This window comes from Strix uralensis, chromosome 39 (assembly GCF_047716275.1).
Source record: "Strix uralensis isolate ZFMK-TIS-50842 chromosome 39, bStrUra1, whole genome shotgun sequence".
Lineage (NCBI taxonomy): Eukaryota > Metazoa > Chordata > Aves > Strigiformes > Strigidae > Strix > Strix uralensis.
Genome location: NC_134010.1, coordinates 1089247 through 1095869, shown reverse-complemented (window position 1 = coordinate 1095869; position 6623 = coordinate 1089247).

Sequence of the window (6623 nt, the reverse complement as noted above, 5' to 3'; positions counted from 1 at the left end):
TTAATCACACTAGAGTTGCCAACTCTTTTAAGAGAAAATGCTAACAGTAATTGCAACTCCTTGATGAAATATATAGGCTTACTAGTCACTAGTGAAAGATGTATCTTACACAAAATGTAGTTATTAATGAGGATGAAATGCTATAAGAATGTGTGTATTCAACTTCCTTTGTTTAGCAATATTAAGAATTAAGAACTCAAGTGTTTAACCTTATTAGAAACTCCCTTGGTTTTCCCCCCTGAGTGGTGGCCAGGCTCTGGGTGGAACCCAACAGGAGGATGAGATCAGATGTTTCCGCTCAAAGAAAATTGCCAGTTATTTTGGCCTGATGATTTAGAGGCTGGACCTGCTTGCAGTGACTTTGGATGCCTCACCTACGGATGGATGCATTGCGTAGGATTTCCAGTTTGTGAGGAAGGGCACTGTAAATTCTCACTGCATCCAGGGTTCCCCAGCAATTGCGGATCTGAATGTTAGTTCCCCATTAAGTAAGTGTGCTATTCTGTATTTTCCTTACTGTTTACTTTTGTAGTATTTAGTCATATCCCTTAATTATGCGTAATGAACTTCGCCTACTCTTTTTAACTAGTAACTGTAACTGCTGTATTGTTTCTAGCCTTCTGTGAAACTATTTTAAGTATGCTGTGTTTTTTCAACTTTGCTTAACCCTTAATTGATAAAGTCTTGAAACAAGTCTTGCAGGTGCAGCTGCAAAACAAAGAAAAGGGAGATGTGGGAGGCATTGGCATGTCAGCCTTGCACAGCCTGTGAGAAAGTGCTAGGATTTGATGAAAAACAGGCCTTGGAAGAAAAAGAAGAGGCTGTTGAGCTATGCCAAGGTGGCAGGGAAAAACAACGGACAGCTGCAACACCAAACTGTGGAAAAGTACTGAATTGTGAGAAGTTGCTACCGCGAGAACAGCGCATGAACGAGACAGTGATTGGTCTGCACAGCGCGTGTTAGAATGGTCTTATGCTGATAGGAGAAAAGGTTGATAGCTAATTGCTGATTTCTTAACTATGAAGTAAGAGCTTTACCAACAGCATCCGAGAGCATAAGTATGTACTGTTGTAACAATAAACTCTTTCTGGATTTCTTCGAGAGTCCGTGCCTCAGTTGCCACAGTCAGTGGAGCTCAATCCAGCTGGTGGCCGGTCACATGTGGTGTTCCTCAGGGCCCGGTGTTGGGTCCATTTCTATTCAACATCTGTATTGATGATCTTGATAAGGACACAGAGTGTATCATCAGTAAATTCACAGATGGCACTAAGTTAAGCGGGAGTGTCGATCTGCATGAGGATATGGAGGCTCTACAGAGACACCTGGATGGATTGGTTCAGTGGAACAACATTAACGGGATGAGCTTCAACAAGGACAAGTGCCAGGTCCTGCACTTGGGCCACAAATAACCCCCTGCATGGCTACAGGCCTGGGGAGGTGTGGCTGGAGCTGTCTGGAAGAGAAGGATCTGGGGGTTCTAATTGACAAGCAGCTGAACATGAGCCAGCAGTGTGTATGTGGCTTGTATTAGAAATAGTGTGACCAGCAGGAGTAGGAAGGTGATAGTCCCGCTGTGCTCTGCACTGGTGAGGCCACACCTGGAGTTTTGTGTCCAGTTTTGGGCACCTCGATACGAGAGAGATCTCGAGGTGCTGGAGCGAGTGCAGAGGAGGGCAATGAAGCTGGTGAAGGGCCTGGAAAATAAATCCTGTGAGGAGCAATTGGAGGAGCTGGGACTGTTTAGTGTGAGGAGGACAAGGGTGAGGGGAGACCTCACCACTCTCTACAACTACCTGAAAGGACATTAGTTAGTGCTGGTATCTTCTCACAGGTGATTAGCGATAGAACAAGAGGGAATGGTTTTGAAATGCAACAGGGGAGATTCAGACTGGACATGAGGAAAAACTTTTTCACAGAAAGAGTGATCAGACAGTGGAATAGGCTGCCAAGGGAGGTGGTGGAGTCCCCATCCCTGGATGTGTTTAAGGGTTGTTTGGATGAGGTGTTGGGGGATGTGGTGTAGGGGAGAACTTTGTAGAGTCGGGCTGATGGTTGGACTCGATGATCCCAAGGGTCTTTTCCAACCTGAATGATTCTGTGATTCTGTGATATGAGGAGAGCATGGACAGGAGTGCCTGTCGGCGAGCTGGAGGGAGCCCCGGGGCGCTCACCAGGCAAAACAGATGGGCACAGATCACTTCCAGATCGATTTTGTGCCCACAGAGATCCAGGTCCACCGCTGCCCGGCCGCACAGCACGCACACTGGAGGGGAGAGGGCAAATGCCGGCAGGAATGAGCACCTCTGCGGGGCCGCGGGAATCATCCCTGAGGGATTGTCCCCAGGGGCCTGCTCCATCCCTGAGGGGCTGAGGGGAAGGGCTGGGGGCCATGGTGAGGAAGGGGCATCGCAGGCACTGCCTCCCCTTGCCACTGCACTCGGCCTGATGCTGACCGCCCCGACAGCACCTCCTGTTGTGCTGTGGGAGGGAAACTTTGCTCTCACCCTCCTCCATCGAGTCGGGGGACTCCTGTTTTCTCTCAGACATGGACATGTCCACAGCGAGCGTTGGGAGCGTCCCTGTCCCAGCAGCAGCAGGGTGTCTCTCCCAGATGCTCCTCGGCTGACTCTGAGAAGCGTGGCGCGGGCCAGCTCTCAGCACAGCCCCAGCGCCCCGAGGTGTGGGACCCCCCCTCCTCCCTCGGCAGCCCCTCCCGCAAGCCCCATCCTTCCCCTGTCCTATCCTCACCTCCCAGGTCACACTGACACGCGGCCTGAGCCCAGCGATCCTTTTTATAGGCTTGTCCCCGCTGGTCACCGTGACCATGGTGACATCAGCACCCCCATATATGGGCAGGGACATCATTGGCGGGCCACAGTGGCCACGGTGACATCATCATGCCCACATACAGGCAGGGATGCCCTCAGCCTCCTGTCACCCCCTCTGAGGTGAGTTCCACCCACGTCACTTGGGGCGGCTGCTCCTGTGGCAAGGAGCAGAGCCATACACCAGGTCTCATGGAGGATCCTGGGCTCGCATATCGTACCCGGTCCTAGGTGGTGGGTGGCCGGGGCACAGCCCAGGGCCTTCAGGACGGCACTGAAATGTTGCAGTTGGCCCAACGTCTTTCTCCTGAACTCCTCAGCGCTTTGGTGATGTGCTACCTCCAGAACAAACAGCAGTGGGGCTGCAAGCTGAGGAGTCACAGTGGAAACATCCCTTTTCTGTGGCAGTAAACTGCCCTTTGGAGTCAGCATGAGCCGAGCCTTAGAGGGTAGGAAAGCCCCTGAACGAGCACTCACGCCAGACCCAGCTGGGTCTGGTCACCCGTGTCACCCCAAGGGTCCTGGGGGTCCATATTATGGTGGCAGCAACGGTACTCAGCACCTTAGTTTCCCTGAAAAAGTCACTTTCCCAGCTCAGTTACTCAAATCTTGTGTTTATTATTGACTTATAATTAAATTAAAAAGGGAAACATGTCATTTCCAACTCACAAAACTAACAAGAGGACTTATGGAAACGTGCAGTACCTAGACCAACCTCTAACAACTGGATTTTTGGTAAACACACGAGCTTTCCTTTTGAAGGCACATAAACAAACAAAGAGAAATATTGTCCGAAATACATTTTGCAGCTCGCTCCAACTGATTTCATCCTCCTCCAAAGCCAGGTCCCACCTCCCAGGCTCAAGAGAAAATGGAAGGGTAAGTTGCACGCAGCAAAGCCAACATCAGAAAAAAGGGACTTTCCCACTTATTAACAGCCCCAGCCGAGCACGCAGCAGCCTGCGGCAGCGATGTCCTATTAAAACAGCATGTGGAGCAACCACTCAACTCAATACCTGCAGAGCAGCAAACGCAGCCCCACGACTGAGACGCCTTCTGCCCTCGCCGACAGACCCCGGTACCGAGGGGCGGGCAGGGGAGGGAAGAGAGAGGCCCTGGTCCGAGCCACTCAGCGGCCCCGTGAGGGTTCCCGGCCTGTGGCCCTAACCTCCTTCTCCGCTGCCTTCTCACTGACCCCCAACAGGCTGTACAGGTCCAGCTCCAGCAGCTCCTTATTGACTGTCATCTTGGTGCTGACCGACTTCCCCCTCGCCGCCACCAGGCCTGCTGGGAAATGGAGTCTCCCTCCGCCGCTGCCGCCCGCCCGCTGCGACACTGCAACTACATGGACCAGGGTGCACCGTGCACCCTCAGCCACCGCTCCCAGGGACCACCGCAGTGCGCAGGCCATGCTGGGAGTTGTAGTTTTATGCCAGCTGCAGCCAGCGGGGCACGGCAGCCCGGGGACTGCAACTCCTGTCAGGCTTTGTCCCAGTTGAGATTTGTGGCGGTGTGAGCAGAACAACAGCTCCAAAGTGAACTGTAATGGCGCACCGGCCTCCGGGGTGAGTGTCCCTCAGGCAGCCATTTCCTGAGGAGGCAGCTCGCTAGGCTGCAGCAGGGCCAGGCTGGGGGGTGCTGTGAGCCCGCTACAGGCCCTTCCCTAGACCTGTGGGAGGCATCGGCCTGTCAGGCCTGCACAGCCTCTGAATCAACAGCTAGGCTTTGATGAGAAACAGGCCTTGGGAGAAAGATAAGAAACTGCTGAGTTGTGCCAAGGTGGCAGGGAAAAACAACGGACAGCTGCAACACTGAGCTGTGGGAAAGTGCTGAACTGTGAGAAGTTACCGCCACATGAACAGCGTGTGAATGAGCAGGTGATTGGTCTGCACAGTGCATGTTAGAGTGGTCTGATGCTGATAGGAGAAAAGGTTGATGACTGTCTAATTGCTGATTTGCTGATTATGAAGTAAGAGCTTTGGTGAGAGCATAAGTATGTACTATTGGAAAAATAAATGGCTTTGCTTGTTATAACTCTCATAGAGTTGTGCAGGTCTGATATCCTCCCGCAACACAGACCTGCTCAGCTCAAGGCCCCATCAAGTGCGGTGCAAAACTTGTGTTTATTTGGAGCGAGGTGAAGTCCTGAAACAGGTTGCCCAGAGGAGTTCTGCAGGTTCCGTCCTGAGAGCTGACCCACGCCTGGCTGGCTGCGGCCCTGGGCACCTTGCTCCCGCTGCCCCTGCTCGAGCATAGGCCATGATTTGCCCTGGGAGGGGATGACGGGAGGGCTTTGTGCCACGGGTGGCATTCCTCAGCAGGAGCAGTGGGGTGACTGTGCCACTGCCACCGTCCACATGTCGCACAACCACCCCCTCGAGGGCCTTCTGTGTCCCCGGGCTCGTTGTGTTCCCCCAGCAGTTGTTGGTCAGGCGGTCAGCGCTGTGTGTCCCTTCTTGCCAGGGTGTGCTACCAGCCCCTGTGCCCGGCAGTGCTGTGGGACCTGCGCCGGGACCGGCTCCTTACCACTTGCCATTGTCTGTAGTAGTCACGGCCTCCCTGCTGACGTTGGGCTCTTCTCCCAGAATAAGCTGCCATTTGCTGGTTGTGGCTCAGAGCTTGGCCCCCTTCCCAGTCCATTCTTCGATGCTCCCGCTGCTCTCGGCCCTGGGTGCTGCGGGACCTGCGTCGGGAACGGGTACTCCTGGAGAAGCCGCTGCAGCTTGGAGCTTGGCCCTGAGGGTCCCTTCTCCTACTCCTGCTCCTGCTCCTGCTCCTCCACCTCCACCTTGCCGAGGAATCATGGGCCATGGTGCCCGAGTGCGCCATGGGGACTTCCTGGCCTTGCCTGGGGGACCTGCTCCGGTGGCTGTCCCAGGCACGGGGGTGCTCCCTGTCCTCCCTCCACTGCTGTTGTCTGCGGGGGCCCCATGGGTGCGCCCAGTGAACTCGGTTCCTGTTTCTGGAGGAGTCGTAGCCCTGGGCGTGCTGGGTCTGTCTGTGGCCATGGTGGTGCCACCTCTGGGACCTACTTTGGCTCCTGTTGGGTGCCCTGGCATGGTCACTACCATGGTCTCTGCCATAAGAGCCACGTCGCCACTGCCTCCTCCTCTGTGCAGGGTGACGGCGAGATCTCCCTGGACTGTTGCCAGGTGTGATGTCATGCACTTTGTGGCTCAGCTGGGGGAAGATGTGGTGGAAGACATGGCCGCAGTTGGGGCAGATGATTTGGTTGCGGGCCCATTCCTCTATGCAGGACAAACAGAAGCAGTGCCTGCACGAGCTCCTGCAGGGCGCGTAGCCGGTGCTCTCCAGGACGACGAAGCCGTTTGGGTCCTCAGGGGCATCCAGCAGCGCAGCCTGGGGTGCCTGGCTGGTGTTTGCAGCAGGGGACGATGCGCCCTGTTCTGCCAAGTCCTTCTCCTCCTCCAATGCTATCTCGCACTGCAAACGAGAGACAGACAAAACTTGTGACCTGCAGGAAGCAGCAGTACTGCTGAAGAGGCGTCTGCTCTGCCCGGGGGCTGTGCCGGTGGTGCCACCAACACCAGGGACTGTCCTGGGGCAGATGAGTGACACTGGGGGCATCTCTGTGTGCTCCTGCTCTGTGGGCAGGGCAGTGACCTCTCGGCCATGAGCAGGCAGGAGCTGGAAAGGCAGGAAAGTGGTTCCTGGCCTCGCCGTGATGGTGGCACAAGGGTGAGGGTGCGGCAGGTCGGGACTGATGTCCCCCTCTGGCAGATCCTCTATGCGCCCTCAGCAGCGAGCCCACAGGATGGGGGTCCGGTCCGGTCCCC